Source organism: Saccopteryx bilineata, chromosome 2 (genome assembly GCF_036850765.1).
Source record: "Saccopteryx bilineata isolate mSacBil1 chromosome 2, mSacBil1_pri_phased_curated, whole genome shotgun sequence".
NCBI classification, from domain to species: domain Eukaryota; kingdom Metazoa; phylum Chordata; class Mammalia; order Chiroptera; family Emballonuridae; genus Saccopteryx; species Saccopteryx bilineata.
In genome coordinates, this window is record NC_089491.1 from 364,324,854 (window position 1) to 364,348,677 (window position 23,824).

General features: G+C 37.5%; 1 protein-coding gene across 2 annotated transcripts in view; it reads right to left on the reverse strand.

Annotated features, from left to right (window-relative positions):
- The window catches only part of NLK (nemo like kinase), a 164,723-nt gene that overhangs the window by 138,938 nt on the left and 1,961 nt on the right, over positions 1-23,824 (reverse strand). The window lies entirely within an intron of this gene.

The following is a 23,824-nucleotide window of genomic DNA, read 5'->3' on the forward strand; positions in this document are numbered from 1 at the left end:
CGACCAGAGCCACTCTAGCACCTGGGGCAGATGCCAAGGAGCCATCCCCAGCGCCCGGGCCATCTTTGCTCCAGTGGAGCCTTGGCTGCGGGAGGGGAAGAGAGAGACAGAGAGGAAGGGGGGGGGTGGAGAAGCAAATGGGCGCTTCTCCTATGTGCCCTGGCCGGGAATCGAACCCGGGTCCCCCGCACACCAGGCCGACGCTCTACCGCTGAGCCAACCAGCCAGGGCCCCAACAGATTTTTAAATAGAAATTAACAAGTTAATTATATAATGATACAGAAATACAAAAGTTCTAGAATAGCCAAAAGAATCCTGAATGAGGATCATGAAATTTGGAGGACTTTCATGATTTAAGGAGTTACTTAAAAGAAATGGTTCTCAACTGAGTGTGATTTTATCCTCTAAGGGACAGTTAGCACTGCTCTGGAGACATTTTTTGTTGTCACAACTGGGGGAAATGTTACTAAATGTTCTGTAATACATTAGATAGCTTCCCACAAAAAGTCAGTAGTGCTGAGGTTGAAAAATCCTGCTCTAAAGCTACAAAACCAAGACAGTACAGCATTAACATAAGAATAGACAAAAAGACCAATGAAACAGAATAAAAGTACAGATTAGACTATATTTACACACTCAACTGGGATTCCGAAGCAAACAAGGCAATTCAACAAGGAAAGTCTTCACCTGAAACCTGTATAATTATGTGAACCAGTGTCACCCAATAAAATTCAATTAAAAGAAAAAAGGAAAGTCTTTTCAATAAAAGGTGTTATAAGAGCAGGATATTGGTATTTAAAAAAAAAAAAAAAAAAAAAAGGCCGTGGCCGGTTGGCTCAGTGGTAGAGCGTCGGCCTGGCGTGCAGAAGTCCCGGGTTCGATTCCCGGCCAGGGCACACAGGAGAGGCCCATCTGCTTCTCCACCCCTCCCCCTCTCCTTCCTCTCTGTCTTTATCTTCCCCTCCCGCAGCAAGGCTCCATTGGAGCAAAGATGGCCCGGGCGCTGGGGATGGCTCCTTGGCCTCTGCCCCAGGCGCTAGAGTGGCTCTGGTCGCGACAGAGTGATGCCCTGGAGGGGCAGAGCATCGCCCTCTGGTGGGCAGAGCGTCACCCCCTGGTGGGCGTGCCGGGTGGATCCCGGTTGGGCGCATGCAGGAGTCTGTCTCTCCCCGTTTCCGGCTTCAGAAAAATACAGGAAAAAAAAAAAAAAAAAAAGATTTCAAACCTTTATCTCACTCCGTATATATACAAAAATTGAGAAAAGTGACCTAAACATACAAACAAGAAGTATAAAATTTCTAGAAAAAAACTCAGGCAGAATACTTTCATGAGCTTGCAAGTATTGAAACATGCAAGCAATAAGGACGATCTGCAAAACATGTAGCATAAAAGAAAGCTGGCACAAAAGAGTACATATTGTATGATTCCATCCATATACAATCTAACATGTAAAACTAGTAAAATATGATAGGAACAACAACAAAAATATGGATGCCTAGGGCAGATGGGGAGAGTATAGTGGAATTCACTCAGGTGATGAAATGTTCTGTATCTTTTAGGGTAGTGCTTAATATTGTCAAAACTCATCAAACTATATACTTAAAAGCTGTATATTCTGTTGCATGTAAAGTACTGAGATCAAAAGACTAATTTAAAAAAGAATAAGTGAGAGATGCATTACTAAAAGATAAACTGCAGGAAAGAATTTTTAGATACAAATGAGTATATATTTAGAAGACTGAATATAATAGGATATAAATTCTAAACTTGTATGTAATAAGAGCTTCAAAATCTATATCAACAAAAATTGAGAGAAAAATAAATAGTACAAACTCACCAGAGTGAAAGATATTAAAATATATATTTATCAATTGAAAGGTAATAAAAATATATTTAGTTACTTAATTATGTAAGGTACTGTATATAGTATTTAAATAACACAATTAGCAAACTACCTTATGGACACATATAAAACACTATACACAAAACAACTGCAGAATACAAATTCAATTAATAAATAACCGTAGAATAAATATGTTTCAAGCACAACAGAATACTTATAAAAATGCTCACATATTAGGCCAATATTAGGTAAATCTTGACAAGTTCAAAGAAAATGGTATCATCCAGACCACATATTCAAATCACAACAAAATATTATGAGGCAGTATCTTCAAAATAAGTACAGTTTTGGAGATTAAAAACGTTTCTAAATAATAGGTTAAAGAAGAAACGAGACATATACAAATATGGCCTATTGATTTTTGAGAAAGAATAACATCACATCAATGGAGAAAAGATAGGCTTTTCAACAAATTGCATTAGAACAGCTGGACAACCACATGTAAAAAAGGGGAGCTTCCCTAAACATTAGACCTTATATAAAAATTAACTCAAACATAGAATATAGATCTCAACATAAACCATAAAACTTTCAAAACTGTTTTCATGACCTGTCAGGCAAAGAGTTTTTAAACCTGACACCAAAAGCATGATCTATAGCCTGACCAGGCGATAGCGCAGTAGATAAAGTGTCGGCCTGGCATGCTGTGGACCCAGGTTCAAAATCCCGAGGTCGCTGGCCTGAGTGCAGGCCCCCAGCTTGAGCATGGGATCACAGATGTGACCCAATGGTCGCTGGCTTGAGCAAGGCAAGGGGTCACTGGCTTGGCTGTATTGCTTTCACATATAAGAAAGCAATCAATAAACAACTAAAGTGCCACAATGAATTGATGCTTCTCATCTCTCTCCCTTCCTGTCTGTCCCTGTCTCTCTCTCACACACAAAAAGCATGATCTATAAAAGAAAAAAAATTGATCAATTGGACTTGATCAAAGTTAAAATGCAAATGACACTGTTGAAAGAATTAACAAAGAAAAGAATTAGATTGGGTGAAAATATTTGCAAATCACATACCTGAAAGAACAAGTATATCCAGAATATATTAAGATTGCTGAAAACCCAATATTAAGAAAACAAACAACCAAGTTTAAAAATGAGCAGAGGTTTGAACATATACTTCACCAAAAAGAATAAGAAAATAGCAAATAAGCACACAAGATAGATGTTCAGTATCATTAGCAATTAGGGAAATGTAAAAGCACAGTGAGACAGAACTACCTATTTAAAAGGCTAAAATTCAGAGGTAGGGGATAATCAGGGATGCCACCAAATACTCATGAGCATGCAGACTAAATGGAACAAACTCTCCTATATTGCTGGTGGGAGTACAAAATTGCAATCACTTTGGAAAACAGTTTGGCAGTTTCTTATGAAGTTAAACATATTTATCAGTTGACTCAGTATTTATCCTAGGCAGTCTCAAACTGGAAGCCCAAATATACACCAACAGGTGAATGGATAAGAAAGTTGTGATATATAAATACAATGAAATACTACCTGTTGTGAACCATAAATAGCAAAAAGCCATTTTAGATTGAGGCTTAGCAAAAGGCTAAGTTCTCCCCCCTTCACCACCATATTGGCTATGATGCTGAGTATTTGCACCCACTCCACTTGATTCCTTGGGTTGCTGGAAGCAATATACATGCCCTTCCTCTGACTCTTCGTTTTCGGATGTTGGTAGATTTCACTAATGCATCCTGTTTTATGCCTTGGTCTAGAGTTCCTGTCTTAGCCTTGGATGTGCAACTTTGTATCAGGGTCCTTGATTTGCATATGGCTATATAATAAAGCACACTGGGGCTCGGCGGGACTTGGATACTGCCAGGCATTTTGAAGAGTCCTCCGGGTCCCATTGTTTTTGTTTTGATAAGTGTGTTTCCTTAATTCCGCATCGTTATTAGGTGCCGGGCTGGTCTGCGGCAACTACTCATCAGAAAAAAGGAGCAAACTATTAATACATGCAGCATAAATCATAAGGACTGAATGAATTTGATTTGGTACCTAGCTGCTAGTTAATAGGTCACTGGTCATTTGAGCTGTATGGTATGTGTAACAAAGGAGCATACTATGGTGGATTGGGAGTAAATGAGATGTGTAGAGACAATAACTAAAGACTAATCTTACAAAGAGCTTGGTCATGAAGGGAAAGAAGATGCTAGGTTGGTTATCTACTTATAGATGATGACAAAGATTGAATTTAGGGGTGAGCCTGAACGGATTATGGAGAAAGGTACAGGGAGGCAGAGGTTGAAAACCTGAAAGAAGATAATAGAACAAAGCCCCAGGAAAACTGGAAGAGAACAGGATACAGAGACAGAAAAGTGGAGGAAAGATACATACTGTTGACACATATATTTGTCTGTGGGTGGAACAGGAAGTTATCTAGTTCCTGTATCCTTTGGCTTTTTATTTCTTTGAAATAGAGGATGAAGTCATCTGTGGAAAGTGAGGAAGAGGTGGAGCAGAAACTTGAGAAGAGTGACAGAGGTTTGAAATAGCTGTTGTGGGCAGTGGAGAAAAGAACTGACACGAGACAAGTATAAGACTTGCTGAAGAATAGAGAAGTCCAGTAAAGGTTATAAGCCATGAACTACATATGTAAAACTGACATAAAAGTCTTTAAATGTCTAAGGATGAGCCTCAGGCAAGTAAGGAGAAATGTACCTTCCTCATCACTGCCAGCCCATAATGAAGTTTGTGGTCTACACTAGAAGTAGCATTGACCTAAAGTAAACTATAGTACTACAGTTGCCTTCTCCTAGTTTCTAGATGCGTTCCTTTTACAAACCATTCTCCTCAGTACTGCCTGAGTATCTTACAAAAATAAATCTGATCATTTTAATCATCTCCTGAACGCAATCTATAGCTTCCTAGATTCAGATAAAATTTGAAGGTATTAAAATAGCAAACAAGGTCCTTCTTAGTCACATCTCTTAGCAATCATGCTCTCATCCATCTCACCTTTCACTCTAGTCATAATAAATTAATTCCAAGTCCTCAATCTTACCATGGTCTCTCATGTTCCCATGACTTTGCATATGAACTTTCCTGTCTCAGCTGTCCTTTCCCCACCCTGCATTCCTTTGACCTTTTATAATCAAAATTTAACTCAGATATCACTCCCCTAATTTGGCTTACTAAAAAAAAAAAATACTGCCTAAGTAATAGGGGCTACCTTTCACAATATCACAACATAATGCTGTTAAGAAACATTCCATTAAAACTGTACAAACTGAGGAAGGGCCTGGGTATCCCACCAATGTCTTCCCATAGTAAGCATCCTGTGCCTTTCTGTACATATATCTGTACTATGTCTACAAAAATTCAAGTACAAGCTTTTTCAAGGTAGGGATGTGTCAGGGAAATTTTCTTGGCCTCACAAATTAAGATAGATACCACAATCACTGTTTTCCTCCATAAAACAAATAGGGTAAGTGCTAATAATAGGTAACAATAAAAATGGCTAAAATTTATTATGTTTACTAAGAGCAAGAAATTGTACTAAGCATTTGCATGTGTGCATGTATGACCTCATTTAATTCTCACAAGAACTAGAGATGGGTACTTACAATCCATACTTTTTTTTTTTTTTTTGGTATTTTCTGAAGTTGGAAACGGGGAGGCAGTCAGACTCACTCCCGCATGCGCCCGACCGGGATCCACCCGGCACGCCCACCAGGGGGCGATGCTCTGCCCATCCAGGACGTCACTCTGTTGCGACCAGAGCCATTCTAGCGCTCGAGGCAGAGGCCACGGAGCCATCCCCAGCGCTCGGGCCAACTTTGCTCCAATGGAGCCTGGACTGCAGGAGGGGAAGAGAGAGAGAGAGAGGAAGGAGAGGGGGAGGGGTGGAGAAGCAGATGGGCGCCTCTCCTGTGTACCCTGGCCAGGAATCAAACCCGGGACTTCCACACGCCAGCCGACGCTCTACCACTGAGCCAACCGGCCAGGGCCCATACTTTTTTTTTTTAAAGGTATCTTTTTTTTAATTTTCATTTGTAGAGACAGGAGAAAGAGAGAAGCAGGGTAGGACCAGGAAGCATCCACTCCCATATGTGCCTTTACCGGACTAACCCAGGGTTTCTAACCAGTGACCTTAGCATTCCAAGTTGACACTTTATCTACTGTGCCACCTCAGGTCAGGCCATAATCCATACTTCAGAGAAGAGGAAACCAAGGCACAAAGAGCTAAAGTAACTTGCCTAAAGTCACATAGACAATAACTAGCAAAATGTGAATCTAGATAAATTATCTCAAGAGATTTGTTTAATGTCTGCCTTCCCTATTTAATATCATAGTAATTTTGTTCCCAGTGTACCCTGAGTACTCAAAGCCAAGTACCCAGGTCTTCAATAAGTGTTGGCTAACTCTAAATTCAGACCTTTACATTTAGTCCTACTAAATTTCAGCTTGTTGATTTCTGCCCATCATTCTTACAATGATCTCTTTGAATACTTATCATCTACTATGTTAGCCACCTTTCCTAGTTCCAATTTATTTGAAAATTTGATAAACCTCTATGTTACTGTCCAAGTTATCAATAAAAATGTTGCAGAGTCCTATATTTAGGTTCAGAAAATTATTTTGACATTTCAATCTGGATATTTATCCTACTACTTAACTGAAATCACTGTTATTTAAACTATTTAAAAGAACAGACCCATTCCATTGCCTTAAATTTTCAGAAGTCTTGCAGTTTTTCAACAGGTAAATAAACATTCTTTTCTCATTCCATTCAATTTAATTATTTATTAGCTTCCAATGCACTTCTCAGGGTTTTCATTTTATCATGATTCCTTTCTGCTAACCCCCTACTTGTCATAAAATTTTAGAAGAAAAAGAGTGGGGAGTAGGATGTTTCATATTACTAAATGAACTTTTATGAGAGTGAGGGGATAAATCTTCCATAAGTTAGACTCTGCAAACACCACCTTTGGAGAAAGGAATTAGGAACTTTCTTTACATAGATAAAACATAAAATGACTTTCAAACCATAAAATTATCTCCCCATCTCCCCTTTCAGGACAGCATTTTAGCAAATACTTTTTAAAGAACAAAGTTCAATAAGAAAGAAACAATAAAATAATTTGTCTAAAAAACTCAAATCCTGATAAATATAATGAGAAAATACATAGACTGAGGAAAAAAATGGTATAGAAACATAAATCATTTTCGATAAATGATTTTTCTTCTTGGCGGCCTTATAATTGAAGTATGCTATCATCAGACTTTACTATTCCTTACCCATGATGTTTACTTGGAAATAAATTGTTCCAGATGTATCACCAAACTGACAATGTAACAAACAGAAAAAAAATAAGGGGTGACTTGATTATTGTCTTAAAGATAAAATAGTTGTTGATATGTCATAATTTAATACTTTTTATGCAAGTATTTATCTCATAGTTTATTAATTATACAACACATATGGCTTTAATATTAAACTTTTCATCACTATCCAAATACACACAGTACATTTTAGTAAATTTTAACATGGTTACCTAAAACACTATACAAGTCCATGTTTTGATTTTAATAAGTCAGGATTTTTTTTTAATCCATAAATTTACTTTGAGAATCCTCTGTCATCCTCAGAGACTTTATAAATGTTATAGAAAGCTTAATAATGGTATTCACATTCAGTGAAGGATAACTAAATGAAATGAACTGGGTATGTAAAGTTAGTATTAGATATAGAACTCTTTTGACCAGAATGGCAAGAGGGCAAGAAAACTCAGAAATATGCCACTAAATGAAGACTATAAAGTCACCACTGCAGGATTCTAAGAAAAAATATTAAACTATATGTTACAATGAAATAAATCATATTTTTTAAAAAGGTTATAAATAATCAAAATAATCATTTCCTAATTATTTTACTATGAGTTATGCTCTCACGGTTATTTAACATCTACTTTAGCTGTATGGTGAAAAAAACATTATAATGTGTGCACTGTGTTTCTTTTTCCAATTCAGTATTTAGTGACTTGATAATGATAGCCTGAAATTCACCATTACAAGAGTATTTACACAATAGAAATTGGCATGGTCTAGAAACTAGGGCTTTTTTTATTTTTCAGAGATGCTATTAAAACGTATACCAGCAAAACACTGAAGTAAGCTCTATTCTTTCTTCATTAGTTAAAAAAAAATTGTAGCAAATACTAGTCTGCCATTTATTATGTTTCTAGAACAGGCTAAAGAGCTAAGAATTGAATGTCGGCCCCCACTGGATAGCTAGGTTGGTTAGAACATTGTCTGGAAGCCCAGAGGTTGCTGGTTCGATCCCTGGTCAGGGCACATACAGGAACAGATCAATGTTCCTGTCTCTCTCTGTCCCTTCCTCTCTCGATAAAATCAATCAATAAAAATTTTTTAAAAAGTGGCCTGACCGGCCCTGGCTGGTTGGCTCAGCGATAGAGCGTCGGCCTGGCGTGCGGGGGACCTGGGTTCGATTCCCGGCCAGGGCACATAGGAGAAGCGCCCGCTTGCTTCTCCTCCCCCTCCCCCTCCTTCCTCTCTGTCTCTCTCTTCCCCTCCTTGCAGCCAAGGCTCCATTGGAGCCAAGATGGCCCGGGCCCTGGGGATGGCTCCTTGGCCGCTGCCCCAGGCGCTAGAGTGGCTCTGGTCGTGGCAGAGCGACGCCCCCTGGTGGGCAGAGCATCGCCCCTGGTGGGCGTGCCAGGTGGATCCCGGTCGGGCGCATGCGGGAGTCTGTCTGTCTCTCCCCGTTTCCAGCTTCAGAAAAATACAAAAAAAAAAAAAAAAAAAGTGGCCTGACCTGTGGTGGCGCAGTGGGATAAAGCGTCAACCTGGTACACTGAGGTTGCTGGTTCGAAACCTTGGGCTTGCCTGGTCAAGGCACATATGGGAGTTGATGCTTCCTGCTCCTCCCCCTTCTCTCTCTCTCTCTCCCCTCTCTCTCTCTAAAAATCAATAAATTAAAAAAAAAATTTTTTTAAGTGAATGTAGTTGTTTTCTGTGCTAGTCCCACAGATTGCTTTGGTATGTTTTGATGTACTGATGAGACTTTAGACGTCGATTCTGCTTTTCTAACATGAGATCACAGTACTGCATTGATAATGTATTTTTCCTAAAAAATTTGACAGCATTCTTAACTAAATGTACATTATAGAAAGCAGTAGCAAAATAAAGGACTATTTTTGGAAACAGTTGGTTACTGTAGACTATTTTTAGATTAGGGCTCTTTACTCTTAAAAAAATAAAACACATAAGAAAACAAAACACTACTGTGGGGTTGTATAAATATCACTCTAAATGTTCCCTAATAAAAATTACTCCACTGCATGAAGAAACAGAGATACACATAAAGTCAAGTCCCAGTAATAGTACACTTTGACAGTCACTATCACACACAACTTAGCATTAGCAACTTTATTTTGTATTTTTCTGAAATGAGAAGTGGGGAGACAGACATACTCCCACATGTGCCCAACTGGGATCCACCGGCGAGCCCACCAGGGGGCGATACTCTGCCCATCTGGGGCATTGCTCCGTTGCAACAGGAGCCATCCTCAGCACACAGGCCAACTTTGCTCCAATGGAGCCTTGGCTATAGGAGGGGAAGAGAGAGATAGAGAGGAAGGAGAGGGGGAGGGGTGGAGAAGCAGATGGGCGCTTCTCCTGTGTGCCCTGGCCGGGAATTGAACCCTGGACTCCTGCACGCCAGGCCGACGCTCTACCACTGAGCCAGCCGGCCAGTGCAGCAACTTTCAATTAAACAACAAACACTTAAGCTCTTACCCAGGACCATATTAGGCTCCAGAGACATAAATGAGACTTGGCTCCAGCCTCTAAAGCTCTCATTTTCAGTGTTATCAGTGGGTAGAGAATGTGTCATAAGTGTTTATAAAATCACCGCTTTTATAAAAGCATTTGCTTTTATTAGCATTGAGAGGAAAAGAGAGACATATTTTGATATGTCTTCTAAGAACAAGCATGTACTTTTTTTTTTTTTTTTTTTTTTTTACAGAGACAGAGAGAGAGTCAGAGGGAGGGATAGATAGGGACAGACAGACAGGAACAGAATGAGATGAGAAGCGTCCATCATCAATTTTTCGTTGCGACACCTTAGTTGTTCATTGATTGCTTTCTCATATGTGCCTTGACCGTGGGCCTTCAGCAGACCGAGTAACCCCTGGCTCGAGCCAGTGACCTTGGGTCTAAGCTGTTGAGCTTTACTCAAACCAGATGAGCCCACGCTCAAGCTGGCGACCTTGGGGTCTCGAGCCTGGGTCCTCCGCATCCCAGTCCGATGCTCTATCCACTGCGCCACCGCCTGGTCAGGCCAAGCATCTACTTTAAGAGGAAAAAAATCAAAGTATAAAAACTAGTTATTTAAAGTTTGCCCACCTATAGAGATAAACTGATATGTATTGGTAACTAGACCTTCAGCATCTGTACCATTTAAACATCAACGTGCCTTTATTTTAATGTCTTTTCTGCTGAGGTAGTTTAAGAAATCAGTAATTTATCTGCAGATACTGATTACCATCTGAATGAAGTAAACATATCTACTGCCTATACATTTCCTTACCTGTCAATTTCTTACAAGCCATTTAGATTTGAACTCCAGCTAACTTGTTCTAGTTATTTATGTTATTAAACTACATAATAGCTGTATGGACTCAAGAAAAAAACACTCTTTTTGCAAGTAAACTAAAAGACTTCACTTTTAAAGACTTGCTGTCAGTTGGTTTGAAGTATTATCTCATATTGTAGCCTAGGAAGCAAACACAGCAGCTGCCCTTTTCATATACAACAGTTGTGGCTTGATATACAGTGACAACTTCAACCACTTCCAAACACTGATATTTTAGACTTTAAAATCTATTTCTTAGGGATTTGTGCTATATATAGAAATAATCATTACCCTTTGGGAAACAATGGCTCATTTACTGAAAATGAGTTTAACAAAGGAATTATTTGGTACTGAAAACTACAGAGCAGTGAATTGGTTGACACAAATACAACATCATCAGCTCATGTGACTGTATTAGGGTAATTTACTAAAAACAAAACTAAACAAAAAACTATAGTAACTTAAAATTTAGTTTCAACAATGAATATCAATCATGTCCTGTCCCAAAATTATGAAACCAGATCTTAGCTTCTTATTTTGAAAATGCCCCTTTAACTCCCAACCTGAAATAAATATCACACACATTTAAAAAGTTTGCAGAATGAAATAATTTCTATTTTGCTTAAAGTCTAGTTTTGACTGGTATATGTTTCAGTTACACATATAATTCACATTGAATTATATTTTAAATATTAAGAGAACAAATAACATTCCAAAAGTCACAAGCTTGAAAACTTCCAGTTCCTTCTCTAGGTGGAGAGCTTACAAAATTTATTTCATGGAACAGTGAGTCGACGCAGTGACCATAAATTTCTTAACAATGTAAGTCTAAATTTCACTGAAATGCAATTTCAATGAGTTCTATAGAATCATCCTCAAAGTAGATAAAGCATAAGTGATAAAATGGTAATCTAGAAGAATGGTTTATGGATCTATCATTGTATCTTTCAAATTTTCTGAGGTTTAAAATTTTTCAAAAAATAAAAGGGGAAGGGGCACAATATCCTTAAAGCCGATACATGACACAATTACATATAATGTGAAAAGACTGAGTTGTTTCTGAAACCCAAAGTCTCGTAACTCATGACATTCAACTTTTACCAGAAACGTTACTCATTATCACACAAAAAGCAACCAACAGAGTACAGTATTCTAAATGTTCTATCTTATTTTTCAGCTGCATTGTTTCTGGTTTCATTGCTAGTTTTTTGTTTTGCTTTTATAAGAACACTGAAAATATTTCAATGGACATTATATTGGTCAGGTATTGCTGGTGAAATAGAATAAGAGCAAAGGTTCTGGCTCAGCCTCTAACCAGCTGTGTGACCTTGAACAAATCTCTTAGCTTCTCTGGGTCTCAATTTTCCCATTTATAAAAGGAAGCAGTTACACCAGATACATTCGGAAGTATTTTCTGACTTTATAATTCCTTTCAGATAGAGTTCTAGGCTTCTGAGAATGAAAAAATAGCCCTAAAAAAGGCACTATATATATTTTTTTCCCATACTGATACTAGAAATAATAATTATGATAGCTAACATTTACATAGTGCTAGGCATAGTTCTAAGACTTTACACATACTGTATTGATTCATTTAATCCTCACAACCACCCTATGAGACAGATAAACTGTTACTATCCTATTTTCCACATGACAACCATGAGGCACACATTAAATAATTAGCCTACAACAGCTAATAAGCACAGAGACAAGATTTAAATCCACGCAATCTGTCATCAGTGTATAGGCTCTAAACTACTAAACCATACTGTCCTTTGTACTTAAAATATTGTCTTCCTCAGGTCATTCTTGAACTGTTTTTGTCCTCAAAGTTATTCTAAACTACTTTTCTTGAAACGAAAAGTAAACGCTGGCATGAAAAGACTGGCCAAACATTTTTAAAAATTAATTTTAGAGAGGCTGGGGGGGAGGGAGCGGAGAGAGAAGAGAGAGAGAAAGAAGGGGGGAAGAGCAGGAAACATCAACTCCCATATGTGTCTTATAACCAGGCAAGTCCAGGGGTTCGAACTGGCGACCTTAGCATCCCAGGTCGACGCTTTATCCACTTTGCCACCACAGATCAGGCCTGGCCGAACTTTTAATGTGCTAGCTTAAAATTAAGATTCATTTCTAAGTCATTACATCAAAGCTACAGGGTGTATAATTTAATCTCCATACATATCAATAGGTAAATAATATGAGGGATTAAATACCTTTAATTACTAAATTTAATATTGGAATGTTTAATAAAGGAAGGTAATTTATTGATTGACATTATTTATACTCATAACTCTTCTGAGGAAAAGCCCCTAAAACCAACTGTTGTTACCTTTCTAAAATTTCAATTTTATTGAAATATTTTAAACTGTGTAGCAATTAATTTGTTTTAAAAAGAATATGCACCAATATTTATTTTGAACACTGGCTTTAGCATACACCCAGGTAGCTTTACAATAACCCCAATTACTGTAACATGCAGAACCTGGGAAAAGAAACACAGAGGAAGCCAACCAATTAAACATATTTGAAGGATCTCACCTAATCCTCAGGGAATTCAAACTCAAACCAAATATGCATATGTCCTTTTCAGCACAGTAACCACATTATTTGCCAATTTTCATGGCTTCTGGATTACTTTTAATAAAGCTCAAATTCCCCCACATCTGTATTACTAAATTTCTAGCCTGTCAAAGTAAATATAGAAATAGTTTCCTTTTGAAAACATTTAAGAGAGGGAAGAACGTGGTGGTGGGAGCTTTGCAGCAGGTTGCCTGTTAACTTAGATGTGTAGTGAGACAATCACCTGATAATTGCACCCTTTGGGTACTTCTGCACTGGTAAGATAATAACATGAAATAAAGTCACCTGCTTTGTTTTAATTTACTTACACAATTTGCAAATCTGCAGCTCTCTGCCATGGTACATTAAGAAAATTAGCATGTAAGAAAAATCCACCTGCTTATGTAAATTGAGGATGATTTTTATACCAGCAGATGGGGGGGCTGGGGGGGCTGCAATCTGGGTCAAATGACTAATTTTATCTTTTTGTTCAAATGTCTCTCTTCACCTTTTCTCTTGGCTCAGAGAAAGAATTTTAGGTCAAGCAACAAATAAAACGTTTCTGTGTTGTCCACTCCTCTGTAAGGAGTTTGCTGCCTGACACTACTGAACTCTATACTACTTAAATTGAAAAAAAAAAAAAAAAAAAAGACCGAGAACTTTATCTAGATAACAAAACCACAACACAGAAAGGAAAGAAAAGAAATCAGTGGGGGATATCTGATCTAACTGGGAAAGAAAGCAAACATGGCAAGGATCAGGTACCAATTTTACCCTCTGCTACTTTAAGCAAACAATGCTTTAGAAAAAAAAAGGAAAGTACTCCAAATAATTCAGGGCAGACAAGACAAATTCTCCACAGAGAACATGATTTCACTTTGCTCTGTAAATGCACTTGGTCAAGTTCTTCTGAGTCTGACGTAAGATGAATGTATTCCTGGTCAGTAATAATGCCTTTCCAGCATCAAAGTGCTGGAATTCATACCTTCCACTTAAAATTTACTCCATCTTGCCTGGTCTGTGGTGGCACAGTGGATAAAGCATCTACCAGAAACGCTGAGGTCCCCGGTTCAAAACTTACTCCATCTCCAAGTCCAGGGGTGGACCTGACTGCTCCAAAAATAATCTTATCTCCAATGACAGTGTTTGGTTCAAAAATGAGTATACAACCCAAAAAAGGCCAAAGAGATTCTAGGACTGTGCTGGTCAATAAGGTAAAGTCATCACACTGGAAGAGAATTACATTTATTTCATTTTTCCTTTAAATAATTTGAGAAGCTATTCACTATCTGTAATCCTGAAGAAAATTGTCTTGTGGTCACTAGATTCTGTTTGCCCACAAAAAAATGTCATATGCTTTCCAAATACTAATGCAATTTCATTATAGAAACTTAGAAAACACAGAATTTTATAAATGAGAAAACCAAGACTCAAAAAATTTAACTTTATCAAGGTCATAGGGTTGTTGGCAATAAGGTAGGGACCAGAACAATGACTCCTAACAAGTTTAGTTTAGTACTCTATTACCGTGTTATTAAAATATGTGTGTGTGTATTCCCAAGGAAATGGCAACTTGAACATTATAAACATCAAGTTCTCTGCTTTATTAATAGAAATAAAAACTTGAGATTTGGGATAATTCAGTTAATAATAAAACCAAGTGCTGCCAATACTTGACATTCTTTGGAATCAGACAAACACAACCAGTGGGGGGAAAAATCATACACACAATAATTTTCTCAAATGATGTCAATGACCTACTTGCTAAATTCAATGGCCTTTTCTCCACTTTCATTTTCTTTTACTTTTTTATTTGCACCAAAGATCACTCCCATTTTCATAACTATCTTCTGCCATGAGTAGGTTTTCAATCACTGTGAACATTTTCCTATCTGCCTGTCCTTTAGTTTTGCCTCCAATAAGTTTTTCCATTTACAACTGAGTACATTCCCTAAGGCTCAGACCTCAGCTCCCTCTATTATTCTATTTACATATCTTTTAAAAAAAATCAAATTGAACCACACTCACTCTCCTATTAAACATTTTCTTCCCAATCATCTCCCATGAAATTTTAATACCACTGAAATGCTGTATATCTGTTTATGTAGTGTATGTACATACAGGCATGGGCAAAAATAGGTTTACAGTTATAAGTACATGAAACACAGTTTATTCTTGTATTATTTATTGTATTATTTTCATATGAACAACTGTAAATCTACTTTTGCCCACTTCGTATGTCCTTTGTTTATTAAAGAAAGGACTTTTTTGGGGGTGCTCATCTCCCAAGTACCAATGGTGCCTCAGCTCTTCAGCAGGACAGTGCAACCTCTTCAGGATCTAGCCCTAACTTGCATCTCCACCCTTATCTCCTATCACCCCCTGCATTGCACTCCGTATTTCACTAATTCCACCAAGAATGTCATTCCCCATTAGTTGATTCTCTCTCTCTTTTTTTTTTGACACAGACAGAGAGAGAGACAGAGAGGGACAGACAGGAAGAGAGAGAGATGAGAAGCATCAATTCTTCGTTACAACTCCTTAGTTGTTCAATGATTGCTTTCTCATATGTGCCTTGACCAAGGGGCTACAGCAGAATGAGTGACTCCTTGCTCAAGCCAACGACCTTTGGGCTCAAGCCAGTAACCCCGTGATCAAGCTAGTGAGTCCTTGCTCAAACCGGCGACCTAGGGATTTTGAACCTGGGTCCTCCGTGTCCCAGTCCGACGTTCTATCCACTGCGCGACCGCTTGGTCAGGTGACTCTCTCATTCTTAAAACCCATTTGAGGTGTTACCTCTTCTAGAAAGTATCCATACCTTTCACAGAAATCCCTGCTCTATGTTCCCATATCCAGGGAATATCTCTTATTGCAATAATGGCAATGAATTATAATTATCTGTTTACAAATCTCTCTCCAATACATCATAATCTCCTTTAAATTTCTATAATCCAGCACAGTGCCTGGGAAATAGTCTACATATAATGAATGAGTATTGTAAGAATAAGTGAAAATAACATATCTTTAAGTTTTTATAAATGAATTCAAATTTAGTTTCAACTCTCTATCAACATGCCTTGAAAGCAGGGATGTATTAGTTTTTTATACTGTTTACTTAACTGTCAGCTCCTTCAGGGCAACATCATGACCTAAACATCTTTATATCCCAGTACCAAGCACAGTACAGATAATAGCAGAAAGCGTGATAGAGTTTTGCAAAATTCTTTATAGAACTAAATACCTTTTATTTAGTATTTAATAAAAGTACTGGTATGTACCAGTACTGCCTATGATAGTACTGGTCTATAGCAGGTTGACAACAAAAATACATTAACTAGTGATTCTCAACAATGTCAAAACCTTGTACTGTACTGCAATGCAGGGGGTGATAGGAGATAAGGGTGGAGATGCAAGTTAGGGCTAGATCCTGAAGAGGTTGCACTGTCCTGCTGAAGAGCTGAGGCACCATTGGTACTTGGGAGATGAGCACCCCCAAAAAAAGTCCTTTTTTTAATAAATAAAGGGCATATGAAGAGGGCAAAAGTAGGTTTACAGATATGGTTCAGTTTTAGCCAAACTAATTCAGAACATAGTAGATATGATTCAGTTTTAGCCAAACTAATTCGGAACATAGATGTGAAAGTGGGTTTAGGTAAAGAGCACCAATCACAATCAATGGCAGACATCCTTATACTCACTCGACCATTACAACAAACTATTAAAATTCAACTCAATATAGTTTCCTTGGAAGTCATCTTTTCATAATGCCATGAATGCCAGAATTTTTTCGAATGCCTTTTGGCTAGGGTACTTTAGAACTACAGACTAGGTCTATGATGACTTGTCACATGCTTATTGACAGTACTACAACTGTTGCCTAAGGCATTCTGTGTTACCCCCAAGCAACAACAGGATCAAACTGACAAGCTATTCAGTGGTCCCCAACCTTTTTTGGGCCACGGATCGGTTTAATGTCAGAAAATATTTTCACGGACCGGCCTTTAGGGTGGGACGGATAAATGTATCACGTGACCGAGACAAGCATCAACAGTGAGTCTTAGACGGATGTAACAGAGGGAATCTGGTCATTTTTTAAAAATAAAACATCATTCAGACTTAAATATAAATAAAACGGAAATAATGTAAGTTATTTATTCTTTCTCTGCGGACCGGTACCAAATGGCCCACGGACCGGTACCAGTCCGCGGCCCAGGGGTTGGGGATCACTGAGGTATACTATATTACTTAGGAATTCATTGTTGATCTACATTAGATGACCCAATCAAATAATTCACTGAAGTATTATGGATTCACAGGGAATCATAAGACCCAAATATAATCTTATAATCAAAGGCTTCTCCCAATGGCTTCTTTCTGTTTGGTTGGATAATAAATGGAAACATTTCTTTGGCATTGACAATTTCTATCAAAGAAATCAAATCAGCATATTAAGAAAACATACAGTATATAAACAGTAGATTCTTAAACTGCTAGGACATCAACAAATCTAATAAAAACCACCAAGAATAGCCACTCAATTCTATAATATAGAAGTCACTGAAAACTCTAATGTTCCAAGTTATGATGATAATGAAATATCATATTTCAGTACTCGGGTAGAGGATGGCCTTTTATATCAAGGAACAACATTTCTACAGTTGTGTATGCTTTGAGTATAAAACTCCAGAACTTAGATTCAAACATATATTCAGTTAATGCATTTTGCAAATATTCTTCTAGCCTAGCATATGAAAGGGAACTCTATCTGACCTCATTTCTTTTTCAGGACATGCACCAGTAGTACCACCTGATGGCTAAAAAGTTGCATGTAATTTTGAGGAATATTGTTTTTTTTAGCTTATTTTAAAAGGAAATTCTTTCTGAAAAAAAATTTTAATATTTGACTTTTTTCTTCTAAGCTGATATTCAATAGTATAACATAAAATTTCTCCCCAAGATAAAATGAGTTTCTTTTGTTGTGTAGTTCTTTTTTATTTTTGGTTCTTGAATATAATTTGGATAATCTTGTCAGGAGCCTAAGTATAAAATGACTTCAAATGTTACAAATTAAGAAGTTTCTATCACCAAGAAACTGGCTCAGTGTCATTAGATTGTTTCTTTTATTCTCTCTCTTTACTTTCTTTAGGACCATGAACTTACAGTTTCTAAAAGTACATTTGTTTGTAGTTAAAATTAACAGTATAGATTTCTACATTTCTAATTTCACACAAATGCTTTGTTATGTCTAGAAGAGCAACCATTTCCTTTTACGGTGCAGGCTCTGCTTCTTCAAAGATCTTTTCACAAAGCAGACCCTCTCCCCCGCAAAGAATCCAGCTGTGGCTGTTAATCTTGTCCAATAGAGAAACTTCAATACCACAGATTCTTAACCTGTAAAGCACCATTAATAACAAAATATTCCTTACTATGCTTTAGTATACATCTTTATGAAGCAACTAACTCCAGGATTTCCCCCCAAATATATCCCATTTTTCCAAATTATAGTTTGCTATAATAGTATAATTAGTTAAGGGGACCAGAGAAAACATCAGAAAAAAAATGATGCCTCTAATTTTCACAAGATGAGCCAGCTAGACAATCTTTGAATTGCGTAAGGATTTACACTGCATAATTTCTCATTAAATCACACATATTTTCCCACCTTACTGGAATTTTATTTAGCAATTCACACTTTTCTATACAAACACAAGTAAAATGAATTTCCAGTAAAGCTGAACTTTGATGATAAGGATATCCTTCATTTGTTACATTCTGAGAAGAAAAAACTAATTTCCTTCCCTGTATGTAAATCCATAATACGTTCTAAAACAGTGATGATCTGACTAGACACAGATCAAATCCATACAAATATGGATACACATTTTTAGGTGTTTGTTTTTTAATTAATTGAGAGAATAGGACAGAATATTTTCTCCCAACTCTCCCTGGCATATAGCCCAATTAAGTGGACACTAGGATATTTAAAGTCGTGCCTCCAAAATAGTCTGCATATTGAGTTCACCTGGAAAATCTGACCATATATGAAACCACTTCTATGAATATTAATACAACAGTTTAATTTTTTAACAATAACAACAATAAAGAATTTAACATTTATTTCTTACTGTGTACTGGACAGTGTACTCATTGGTTTACAAGGATTATCTCATTTAATCCTTACACCAATCCTATGAGATGGGTACTATTATTATCCTCATTTCATAGATAAGGAATAGAGAGGTTAAAGATGTAATATTATACAGCTAGTAACTAAGTATCACTACAGTTATGCTTCAGTTTTGAAAGACTTGAATTCCAGGGTCTTTATCTTTCAATTAATTAGATAAGTAAAAAACCAAAAGTCTAATTTTATAAAGTAGAAGCTTTTCCCAGGCTCACTTTTATCAAAATGGCAGTCTGTGCCATTAATTCAATCTCTGATAGTTCAGGCTGCCCACATCAAAGCTGCCTGGGTTTAGCAATCCTCAAACCTTTCTCATGTAGTCAACTTCTTCCAACTCTCAAAAGAATACACATCATAAGTCCCCGCAGCTTTATGCTGTAATAGTCCTTGTCCCAGAGTTGTCACATCTTTAAGCACAACATACTTTCCTCTGGCTACAATGAACTACAGATCAAAAGGTTATTTATGGTCTGACCTGTGGTGGCGCAGTGGATAAAGCGTCAACCTGGAAATGCTGAGGTCGCCAGTTCAAAACCCTGGGCTTGCCTGGTCAAGGCACACATTAGAGTTGATGCTTCCTGCTCCTCCCTCCCCCTTCTCTCTCTCTCTCTCTCTCTCTCTCTCTCTTTCTCTCTCTCTCTCATTCTCTCTCCTCTCTAAAAAATTTAATTAAAAAAATAAAATAAATTTTAAAAAAAGGTATTTATAACAACCTCACCAAATGATTGAGGTTTCTGTCTGTGTGTTGTTTTGTGTTTTGGTTTGCATTATGAAAATGACATCTGATGAGGAAAGTCAAATTATATATGATGCTTTGATACTGTGAACATATTCTATCACTGGCAATGAATGTATCTCATACTACCCATGATCACATTACGAAGTAACCTGGAACCCCTACTTTGAAATAAAACACAGCAGACAGTTGTTAATGAAATCTTAATTGAACTGTCAAAGCAGCATCTTTACCAGCAGCTAATAGGCAATTCACCACTTTTACAAAACTGTCCAATACTGATAAGTTATTCTACTTAGTTAAATTCAGCAGAAAGAAAAATCATGCCTGGTAAACTAAACTGTTCAGTGATAAATCTGAATGGTAAAATGCTACATCACTTCCATAAATATCTCTCCTTATCTACATGGAGGAACAACAATATCCATCCCTCAAACTGAACGCAGCATTTTTAACCATCAGTTAGTACCACTGGGTGCAAGTTCAGGAAAAAAAAATAAAGGCAGATGTAGTTTCCTTTCTCGTGCCATGCCGGAAGAAAAATACTTACAAAATGCATTAAATATATTTGAATCTAAGTGAATCTTATAATGCCCAAGTAGGTGCTTTGAATCAAATGATGTACCATTGGAAGAATATTTTTATTATATTGTGATCATTTTAGAAAATAGTTGTTCCTATTGGGTGCTTTCTAAATTAAAAAGAAAAATTCTGGTTTTTATTTAAAAAGTAAAACACCACACTAATATCTTTAGCTTTGGTTTCACAATACAAGTGCAATTCACTCTGGTTTGGTGTTCAAATCTCTGGGTTTTTATTTATTTATTATTTTATTATTATTATTATTCATTTTGAGGGAGGAAGAGACAGAGAAGGGGGGAAAAGCAAGAAGCATCACTCCCATATGTGTCTTGACCAGGCAAGCTCAGGGTTTCAAACTAGCAATCTCAGTGTTCCAAGTCGACACTTTATCCACTGCACCACCACAGGTCAGACCTATTTATTATTTTTAATCGAATTTATTGAGATGACACTAGTTAACAAAATTACACTAGTTTCAGGTGCCCGATTCTACAACACATCTCTGTACACCAGTGATAGTCAACCTGGTCCCTACCGCCCACTAGTGGGCATTCCAGCTTTCATAGTGGTGGTAGTGGAGCAACCAAAGTATAAATAAAAAGATAAGATTTAACTATAGTAAGTTGTTTTATAAAGATTTATTCTGCCAAACTTAGCGAAAATCCGACATAAAGTACTTGGTAAGTAATTACTATTATATACTTTAACTTGCTGTAACTCTGCTTTATAATTTTTTTTTTTTTTTTTACAGAGACAAATAGGGACAGACAGGAACGGAGAGAGATGAGAAGCATCAATCATTAGTCTTTTTTTTTTTTAAGATTTTATTTATTCATTATAGAGGAGAGAGAGAGAGAGAGAGAGAGAGAGAGAGGAGGGAGGAGCAGGAAGCATCAACTCCCATATGTGCCTTGACCAGGCAAGCCCCGGGTTTTGAACCGGCAACCTCAGTGTTTCCAGGTTGACGCTTTATCCACTGCACCACCACAGGTCAGGCTGCTTTATAAATTTTATACAGTAAAGTTACTTCCCTACTTTATAAATCACCATTACTGTGGAACCGGTGGGCAGTTAGAAAATTTTACTAACAGAGATACAAAAGTGGGCGGTAGGTATAAAAAGGTTGACTACCCCTGCTGTACACTGTACTGTGTTCATCCCCTCAAGTCAAGTCTCTGTCTATCACCACTTATCCCCCAATACCGTCCTCCCTACACCCCATCTGCCCCCCAGCAATCACTACATTGTTGTCCAATGTCTGTTCTGTCCTCAAGTCTTCTCTCTCTTTTTTTTTGTTCTTTTAAATCTTTAGCTTTAACAATTTTACTCAGGTCACAGAGCAGTTAAATTCCAAATAGAAGCAATTCAGACAGGAAGTCAACAATATGTAAATATAAAAATAGAAAAGAATTTACATACCAAAACACACCTGGAACTCTTCCTTTTATTCATACCAAATTATATTTCACCTGTACAGCTCATAAAAACACTCGATACAACTAACTACAAAAACTTGGCTGAAGAACAAAGAAGGGACCTGACCAGATCAAGTGACCAAACAGCACTGTGCTAAGTAAGTGCTGGGAGAAAAAAGTAGTACACTACTAGACCACAGTCCTTACCCTCAAGAGGCTTACAAATGTAGCCAGTGAGACAGGCAAACACAAAACAACTGGTGTACTACAATAGAAGACAGTGTACAGAAGGAGGCACTTCAAGTATATGGAACAAACTCCAGAGCTGGTAGAAGGGGTCAATGAAAGAATCTAGAATGAATTCAAATCAAACATAGTTGGATTTTCACACATCAGTCATTCAGAATACCCACTACCAGAATGTTCACTGTTGGAGATGTTGCAGCACTCCAGTTCCTCAATTCCCTCCCCTTTAAAAGTAAAAACGTTTCCCTTAGCACCAACTTGAAGTTAAAACTGCTACAAGTCACATCAGCATTTGGTAAAAATGCAGGTGAGTAACCCCTTTAGAGTATAGTACAAGAAATGCAACCCATTTCCCTTTCAGTATCTCTAGTTCTTAGCATTGTACGCAAAGCACTACTAAAATGAAAATCCACAAAAATTCTCAGTAAATCAGTGACAAAAGGTGAAGGAACAACCTTTTCCCTGTTCACCCTCAACCGTCTCCCTCCCCCTATCCCAATCAAGCTTTGAAATCATCAAGGGTCAGGCAAGGAATGGAAATTCACAGCGCAGTCGGGGAGGACAGGATAATGAAGAGAGGAAGGTAGGAAGAGGCAGGTCCCTATGCAGAACCACTGAAGGGGCACCATTACGGGCTGTCCTCTTTCCCACCAGGAATCCCACACACCTTGGAGAAGGGAGCGCAAAGCAGCAACCTCCTGGGAGAGTTAGCTGGGAAAACACTGGCCTTTATTAGTTTAAAACAAACAAACAAAAACAGATCAGAGCACTTAGCAGACTAGATTGTAAATCTGAAATATATATAAAGATGGACAGATACAATGCAAAATGATAGTCATCAATTATAGCCTTAAAACAATGACGAAAGGAGACATTTACCAGGCTAGCTCTAAAGAGTTTGTTCATCTGCTTGTGGTGATGGGGGCTTTTCTAGACATTAACAAGAATCTATTTTTGAATGCACTCAAAACATCAATTAATCTGTCCACACCAGAATACTGAATCCTTGGGGGGAAAGCTCAGTTCACTCTAGTTTTAATAAGAATAGAACCCTACTGTCATAAATACATTTTATTACAAACTACAAATCTTCCTAAGGGCAAACAGACAAAATGTTGCAGTTAAGGAGCCCTTGGACTTTGAAAAGTATCTTAGCACTAGCAAAAGCAGGCAGTTTCATGTTTAAAAAGTATACTTTCTACTACCAATCAAAGGATAACAGCAACTAAAGGGAATTAAATGACACTAAAACATTACAATGAATGTGGGCCACTGCATAGCTACAGTCTACTGACCTCATTTGTGGTACTCATGTGTGATGCTATATTTAATGCATTCTTATCAAAAGGCTAAAGCCACATACTTCCCAACTGTAGCTTTACGGTTTAAAATAAACCACTCAAGAAATGACTTAACTAGTTCAACTATGAACCCTATCTTCTTTCTGGCGATCAATATCATAAATTAAGGACTGAAAAGACAGAAAGAACAGCAAAATAGTTATTCAGAGTATATCCAAATAAGACGATGAAAAGAAATCAAGTTGGGTCAATTGTGACATTTGCTGTAATTGGGCAACTGATTCAAATTAAATC